Source organism: Plecotus auritus, assembly GCF_963455305.1.
Source record: "Plecotus auritus genome assembly, chromosome: 2".
Lineage (NCBI taxonomy): Eukaryota > Metazoa > Chordata > Mammalia > Chiroptera > Vespertilionidae > Plecotus > Plecotus auritus.
In genome coordinates, this window is record NC_137771.1 from 15384369 (window position 1) to 15393071 (window position 8703).

Genomic DNA, 8703 nt, shown 5'->3' on the forward strand with positions numbered 1-8703 from the left:
TTATTCCAGTACTAGATGGCCGCTAACTAGCTCGGGACGATTGATTGGTCAGCACACCTTGCCCTCTTTAAGAAAGGTTGAGGAGAACACGGAATTCTTCTCCGAAGGGTTCTAATCATTAGTAAGAATCAGATTGGAAGGCATAGGGTGACCTTGAGGATTAATGGCCTCTAGGACACTACCGATTGCTGCTGTTTCTATGGGCCTGGAACAGCCTGGTGGCTGGTCAGAGCCCCTCCTTCCTCTCTCGGCGGATTAACCCTGGCTCAGTCTCATTTCTTGGCTCCCCTTGATGTGCATTCTGAGCAATCCTCGCTCTTGGGTTAACACGTCCACTCGAGAACCAGTGTTTGGACAGATTAGATTACAGCTCTATTTATGTTACCTGTGCCCTTCCTGGTCACCTTGCAGAAATTCAGGACACATTCAAAGTACCTCGTTCACAACTTATTTCTCTGTAGAGAGCTGGCCTCTTTGACTTCTTATCCTGGACTACAATCAAGAGGGGAAAGCATTTTGGAGTTAAGAAGACCCTGCCTTCGGAGCCCTACTTCCTGGTTGTGTGGCCTTGGGAAAGTGACTTGACCTCTCCTTATCTGGTTTCTTGACCTTGAAGTGAGAACGATAACATCTGCCTCACAGGGTTCCAATAACAAGTCATGGTCTCAGTAAAGCAGCTCTGATAGTGCCTGGCACCAGCAAATGCTTAATGAATGGGAGCCGGCACTGCTGTTATGGTATTTCTTCAATTGCAAAACATTTTTTTTTTTACATTTTAATGATTATGAACTCAGCATGTGTCTTAAAATTGATGGGTCCCTTAATGTGGTTGTTCTCTCCCTCTCTCTCTCTCTCTCTCTCTCTCTCTCTCAGCTGTTTTTAAAATCAATTGTGCATCTTAGAATGGAAGGCATCTTGAAAACAAGGTGCCTTATTCTGTTACAGAAAGTGACACACTCTGACATTTAACTTCAATTCTAGGAATCTGTCCCTCATGGGATTAGAATCCCTTTTGAGGAGAAATTGAGGGTCAGGGAGGTAAGAGGACTGACACCTAGGTCACACTGCTCATGCCATCCCACTATAAAAATGCTCACTTAAATGTGTCTGGAGAAACCCTGGCAAATTCTTCCTCCCCAGACACCTTTTATTGTACTGTGTTTAAATATGCACCACGTACCAGGCACGTTGCAAGGTGCTTTCATATGAGTTATCTTATAGGATTTATTTTTCCCAGTAACCTAGGGCGTATTCTTTTTCCATTTGCAGATGAGAATCTCAAACTCAAAGAGAAAAAGTACTTGTCCAAAGTCACACAGCTAGTAGGTTGCAAAGACTCAAACCCAGGTCTCTTTGACTCCAAAGTCCATCTTTTTGTTGTATCACACTCTTCACCATCCTGGCTCAAAGAACATGGATTCCTTTGTGGACTGAACAAGAGGACAGACTTGTCCATGAGTCCGAGTGGAGGTCAGCGGTCTGGCTTCCAAACCGGAAAGCCAGGGCAAAGCCAGTTGGTAACTTCCTTTGAGCTTCCCCGATTGTAGCGAGAGGAGCCCTTTCTAAACCCACCAGAGCTCTAATGATTCCTGCTTCATCCCCCCCTCCCCCTCCCCCCTCCCCCCTCCCCCTACTTAGGCCCAGGGAGCAAGGTGTGGAACCAGGGCAAAGCCATTTCTTTAAGGACTCAAGCTCCAAATAGATATGTTACCTAAATGTATTCTGCTTTAAAAACAATTTTTTTTTTTTAAAGTTCCAGCTCTAAAACCAGACTCTTCTGCCCACAGTAGCCTGGTCCTGGAATTACTCGAGGAGTTATCTTCTAGTATCTGTTTCTTTTGCTAAATGAAAGCTTGGAAATGGAGGAAAGAGGAGAAGTAGAGAAGTGAGGGGGAGGAAGTAAAAGGGTTTGAGTGTTTTGTTTTAACTGATAAAAGTCCTGTTAGGGCTCCTGTGTGCAAGTTGAGGTGCTACTATATACATGAAGTCACAGTCCCTGCTCTCAGGGCCTCCTGTGACAGGGATCTTGCAGTACATTTGTGCATTTTGTTTCTGACAGGTGCCTTTCCTAACTGAGCAGATGCTGCCTTAGTTGGCCACTGAATCAATAAAAGATATTAAATGCTTAAAGGACAATGTCTAAAAATAAAAAAAATTTAAATCAAATGTTTGTTGAGTTGATTTCAATTAATTTTAGAGCTGGCAAAGACCTTTTCTAAAAACTTCCTTTTCCTGAAAAATGTAAGTAGTGTCCTGAGGGAAGGCCGAGCCTTTTCAAACACCTCATCCTCACTGTGAAAGAATGATGGAAAGGGTGGTTCTGGGAGTTTGGAAACATGTTAACTTGATTAAACGTGACAAAAGCAATACCATTTGAAGGCCTGCTGTTAACCACCAGAGGTGCCGAGATGCCAAAGTTTGGGGACCCAGGGAAGTATAAGAGACATTAGAATGGAACCAAAATAACCAATAATGACATTTATCATTAACTAAGTGCCTACACTGTGCCAGGCATATGTGTAAATTCAGTCTTAGTCAATAGTGCTAAATTGAATTGAATTTTCTTGGTATCCTTATAAATATAAGGACTTATTTCTGGACTCTGAATTCTATTTTATTAATCTATATTTCTGTTCTTATGCTAATACCACACTGTCTTGATATGTAGTAAGTTTTAAAATCTGGAAGTGTAAGTCCTCCAACTATATTCAGTCCTCCATCTTTCTTATTTTTCTTTTGCAAAATATTTTAGCTATTCTGGGTCCCTTACATCGCCACATGAATTTCAGGATTAGCTTGTCAATTTTCACCAAAAAAAGGAGCTGAGATTTTGATAGGGATTGTATCGAACCTATAGATCATTTTGGGAGTATTGCCATCATAATAGTATTCAGTCTTCTGATCCATGAACACATTCTTCTTTAATTTTTTTCAATGAAATTTTGTAGTTTGCATTGTATAAGTCCTGCATTTTTTTTGTTAAATTTATTCCTAATATTTTATTCATTTTGAAACTATTAGAAATATAATTGTTTTTTAATTTCCTTATAAGTTGTTCATTGCTAGTGATTTTTGTTGTGGTTTTACTTTTTTTTTTTTTTGTCTTTAAAATTCTGTCTTAAAAATTTTTTTTTTGGCTTTTTTTAAAAATAAATCTTTATTGTTCAGATTATTACAGGTGTTCCTCTTTTTTTTCCCCATAGCTCCCCTCCACCTGATTCCCCACCCCACCCCATGCCCTTTCCCCCCTCCACTGTCTTCATCCATAGGTGTAAGATTTTTGTCCAATCTCTTCCCCCACCCCTCACACCCCCTTCCCCCTGAGAATTGTCAGTCCACTCCCTTTCTATGTCCCTGATTCTATTATATTCACCAGTCCATTCTGTTCTTCAGATTTTTTATTCACCTTGATTTTTAGATTCACTTGTTGGTAGGTATGTATTTGATGTCATTTTGTTGTTCATAATTTTTATCTTTACCTTTTTCTTCTTCCTCCTCTTCTTAAAGAATACCCTTCAGCATTTCATGTAATCCTGGTTTGGTGCTGATGAACTCCTTTAGCTTTTTCTTGTCTGTGAAGCTCTTTATCTGACCTTCAACTCTGAATGATAGCTTTGCTGGGTAGAGCAATCTTGGTTGTAGGTTCTTGCTGTTCATCACTTTGAATATTTCTTGCCACTCCCGTCTGGCCTGCATAGTTTCTGCCGAGAAATCAGCTGACAGTCGTATGGGTGCTCCCTTGTAGGTAACTAACCGTTTTTCTCTTGCTGCTTTTAATATTCTCTCTTTGTCTTTTGCCCTTGGCATTTTAATTATAATGTGTCTTGTGTGGTCCTCTTTGCATTCCTCTTGTATGGGGTTCTGTGCGCTTCCTGGACTTGTAAGTCTATTTCTTTCACCAGGTAGGGAAAGTTTTCTGTCATTATTTCTTCTAATAGGTTTTCAATATTTTGCTCTCTCTCTTCTTCTGGTACCCCAAAAATTCGGATGTTGGTACGCTTAAAGTTGTCCCAGAGGCTCCTTACACTATCTTCATATTTTTGGATTCTTTTTTCTTTTTGTTTTTCTGGTTGGGTGTTTTTTGTTTCCTCATATTTCAGATCTTTGGTTTGATTCTTGGGGTCCTTTGATCTACAGTTGAATTTCTGTATATTCTTTATTTCAGACAGTGTATGCTTAATTTCTGACTGGTCCTTTTCCATTTTTCTGGCATTCTCATTAAGATCCTTAAAGGTCTCACTAAGTTCCTCAGCGGTTTTTAGAAGATTCTTGAGTAACCTTATAATGTGGTTCTGAACTCTATGTCGTCCAGTAGTTTGCTTTCCTCCATTTCTTTCATTCGTGACATGTTTCTTTGTCTCCTCATTTTGGCTGCTTCCCTGTGTTGATGGAGTGGCTTTGTGTGGTAGGTGACCTATAGGGGCCAGTAGCTCAGCCTCCCCAATCACCTGAGGAGGACGCTCTTGGTACACCCCCTTGTGGGCTGAGTGCAAAGTCTTGGTGTAGTTAAGCCTTGATTGCTGTTGGTACACTGGGAGGAATTGACCTCCAGGCCAATTGGCTGTGAGGACCTGCTGTGTCTATAATGGAAAAACTGCTGCGCTGGAGACATGCTTATGGTGCAGGACTTGTTTCAGTGGGGCTTTGGTGCTCACTGAGTCTGCCTCTTGAATGTGTCACTTATGGATGTGAGGAGTTGAAATCTGGTGTCTCACACTGACCACGAGGTACACTGGCTTCTGGATCTCCAATGGGGTGCAGGTCAGCTACTGTCTGAGGCCACCCAGCAGGAGCTACAGCGAGAACTACAGTTTTCTCCTCTTTGCTTGGGGTTTGGAGGTTTTGGAGCTGTCTGACCAGGGCTGCAAGTTTGCTAGGTTAAGCTGCGATAGGGCAGGCCATTCATATGCTAAAGCCGCTGCTTGGAGCTTGGGTGGGTTTGTAGATTGTACAGAGTGGGGTCTCAGGGCGTCACTAGGCTAGGGCGTGGCAAACAGTGATGGCTGCCAGTTAGCCGGCTCTGTGTCTCTGACAGCATCCCGAGCCCCAGCACAGTGAACAATTAATCCTGCGCACAGCCCTGCAAGCAAGCCACTCTCACTTTCAGACCCAATGGCAGACAGTCCAGCTTCTCCCCGTAGGAGTTTGGGTCCCCCGCATCTCCCCAGAAACTGGAGTTCGGAGTAATCGGGATGAAAAAAGCAGCACTCCCAGTCGCCCGCCGCCAGCCCGATAAGCGCGCCTCCGTACCTCAGTTTTTCAGCACTTGTGCATGTCTCACTGCTCTTTTCTCTTTCCTTCTAGTTGTAGAACTCCCACTCAGCCAGCTTTCCTGTGGTTCTGGGTGATAGACGTTTTGTCTTTTAGTTGTAGTTTTGAAATTGTTGTGCGAGGCAGCAGTTTAGGTGCTTACCTATGCCGCCATCTTGGATCCTCCTTAAAATTCTGAGATTGAGACTTCTGCAGCTGATCATGGGCTTTGCATGCGGTGAATTTTCCTCACCTACTTGGTGAAATCTTCCTTTCTTCGCTCTAGGCGAAACCGTCCCCTCCAGAGGTCCCACATTGAAGGCGCCAGTTGCGAGTGCCCCATGTCCCTTGGATAATTTGGAAACCTAGGTATTTGACTTCCCTCTGACAGATTTGAGCCTTCTTTTTGGACACCCAGTAACCTGTTTCAGTTCGTGGTTTTACTTTTTTGTTTTATTTTTTTCTATTCATTTCTTCTTAGTGATTTTTACATATTGATTTTGCAACCTACAACTTTGCTGAATTGTTTATTATCTCTACTTTTTTTTTCTGTAAAGTCTTTTTTATTTTATTTTATACATTGACTTTAGAGCGAGAGAGAAGCATCAAACTGTTGCTCCACCGATTCATGCATTCATTGGTTGCTTCTTGCGTGCCATCTATAAATAGAGATCATTTTAGTTTTTCCTTTAAATTTGCCTAATGGGAGAGAAACCAAGATGGCGGCATAGGTAAGCACCTAAACTGCTGCCTCGCACAACAATTTCAAAACTACAACTAAAAGACAGAACGGACACCATCCAGAACCACAGGAAAGCTGGCTGAGTGAAAATTCTACAACTAGAAGGAAAGAGAAAAGCTCACAGAGAATTGGAGGTACGGCAAAGGGTCTTTGTGCGTGCAGAGAGGAAGGGCAGCTTAGAGCCTGGCTGACTTTCTCTGGCGGAAGGGGGAAGGAAGCCCCTGACCGCACTGAACCCCAGTTCTGACTGCACTGAACCCCAGTTCCGGGCGAGCCCCTGGGGACCCACGCTCTTACGGGGGGAGTCTGGACTCTCGGGCGGAGACTTGGGAGCTGGGGAAGGCAGAAGTCTGAAGGCGCGCGCATGCCAGTGCGCACAAAGGCTGCGGAGGTTGCCACAGGCTTTCCCTAGTGGAAGGGAGTCGGAGGCTCCTGACTGCACTGAGCCCCAGTTCTGACTGCACTGGACCCCAGTTCCAGGCGAGCCCCTGAGGACCCACGCTCTTGTGGGGGGAATCTGGACTCTCGGGCGGAGACTCGGGAGCTGGGGAAGGCGGAGGACTAAAGGCGCGTGCGTGCCAGTGCGCACAAAGGCTGCGGAGGTTGCCACAGGCTTTCCCTAGTGGAAGGGAGTCGGAGGCTCCTGACTGCACTGGGCCCCAGTTCTGACTGCACTGAACCCTGGTTCCAGGCGAGCCCCTGGGGACCCACACTCTTGTGGGGGGAGTCTGGACTCTTGGGCGGAGACTCGGGAGCAGGGGAAGGCAGAGGTCTGAAGGCGCGCACATGCACGCAAGGGCAAGGCTGACAGGAAGCCAAGACTGAGACTCCACCCCATCCAAGCTGAGCACAGAGGCTATTGCAATTTGGCAAGTCTAATCCTATAAGGCTGTCTCCAGCACCGAACTTCTCCCAGCATAGACACAGCTGATCCTTACAGCCAACTGGCCTGGAGGTCAATTCTTCCCAGTGATACCAACAACAATCAAGACTTAATTACAACAAGGCTGTACACACAGTCCACAAAGGGGTGCACCAAGAGTGTCCACCTCAGGTTAACTGGGGAGGCAGACCCACTGGGCCATATTGGAAACCTAGCACACAAATCTACCTTACCAACTCAGGGAAGCAGTGAAAATGCGGTGTCAAAGAATCAGATCACAAACGAAAGAAATGGAGGAAAACAAACGACTGGATATAGAATTCAAAACCACGGTTATAAGGCTTTTCAAGAATATCTTAGAAAAGGCCGATAAATATAACGAGACCCTCGAAGATATGAAAAAGGACCAACTAGAAATTAAACATACACTGACTGAAATTAAAAATATTATACAGAGACCCAAAAACAGACTAGAGGAACACAAAAATCAAGTCAAAGAATTGAAATACAAAGAAGCAAAAAACACTCAACCGAAAAAGCGAAAAAAAAAAAAATCCAAAAAGTTGAAGATAGTGTAAGAAGACTCTGGGACAACTTCAAGCATACCAACATCAGAATTATGGGGGTGCCAGAAGAAGAGAGAGAGCAAGATACTGAAAACCGCCGAAACCGGTTTGGCTCAGTGGATAGAGCATCGGCCTGCGGACTGAAAGGTCCCAGGTTCGATTCCGGTCAAGGGCATGTACCTTGGTTGCGGGCACATCCCCAGTGGGAGGTGTGCAGGAGGCAGCTGATCGATGTTTCTCTCTCATCGATGTTTCTAGCTCTCTATCCCTCTCCCTTCCTCTCTGTGAAATATCAATAAAATATATTTAAAAAAAAAAAAAAAAAAAGATACTGAAAACCTATTTGAAGAAATAATGACCGAAAACTTCCCCCACCTGGTGAAAGAAATAGACTTACAAGTCCAGGAAGCACAGAGAACCCCAAACAAAAGGAATCCAAAGAGGACCACACCAAGACACATCATAATTAAAATGCCAAGGGCAAAAGACAAAGAGAGAATATTAAAAGCAGCAAGAGAAAAACAGTTAGTTACCTACAAGGGAGCACCCATACGACTGTCAGCTGATTTCTCAACAGAAACTATGCAGGCCAGACGGGAGTGGCAAGAAATTTTCCAAGTGATGAATAGCAAGAACCTACAACCAAGATTACTCTACCCAGCAAAGCTATCATTCAGAATTGAAGGGCAGATAAAGAGCTTCACAGATAAGAAAAAGCTAAAGGAGTTCATCACCACCAAACCAGTATTATATGAAATGCTGAAAGGTATTCTTAAAGAAGAGGAAGAAGAAAAAAGTAAAGATAAAAATTATGAACAACAAATACATATCTATCAACAAGTGAACCTAAAAATCAAGTGAACTAAAAACCTGAGGAACAGAATGGACTGGTGAATATAATAGAATCAGGGGCATAGAAAGGGAGTGGACTGATAATTCTCAGGGGGAAAGGGGTATGGGGGGTTCATGAAGAGACTGGACAAAAATCATACACCTATGGATGAGGACAGTAGGGGGGAGGTAAGGGCAGAAGGTGGGGTGGGAACTGGGTGGAGGGGAGCTATGGGGGGAAAAAGGAGAAACAATTGTAATAATCTGAATAAAGATTTATTAAAAAAAATAAAAATTATTTGGAAATAAAAAAATAAAATAAATAAATAAATAAATTTGCCTAATGACTTTGGCTAGAACTTCCAGTACTATTTTGAATAGAAGTGGTAGGAACAGACATCTTTGTCTTCTTCCTGATCTTACAGAATTTG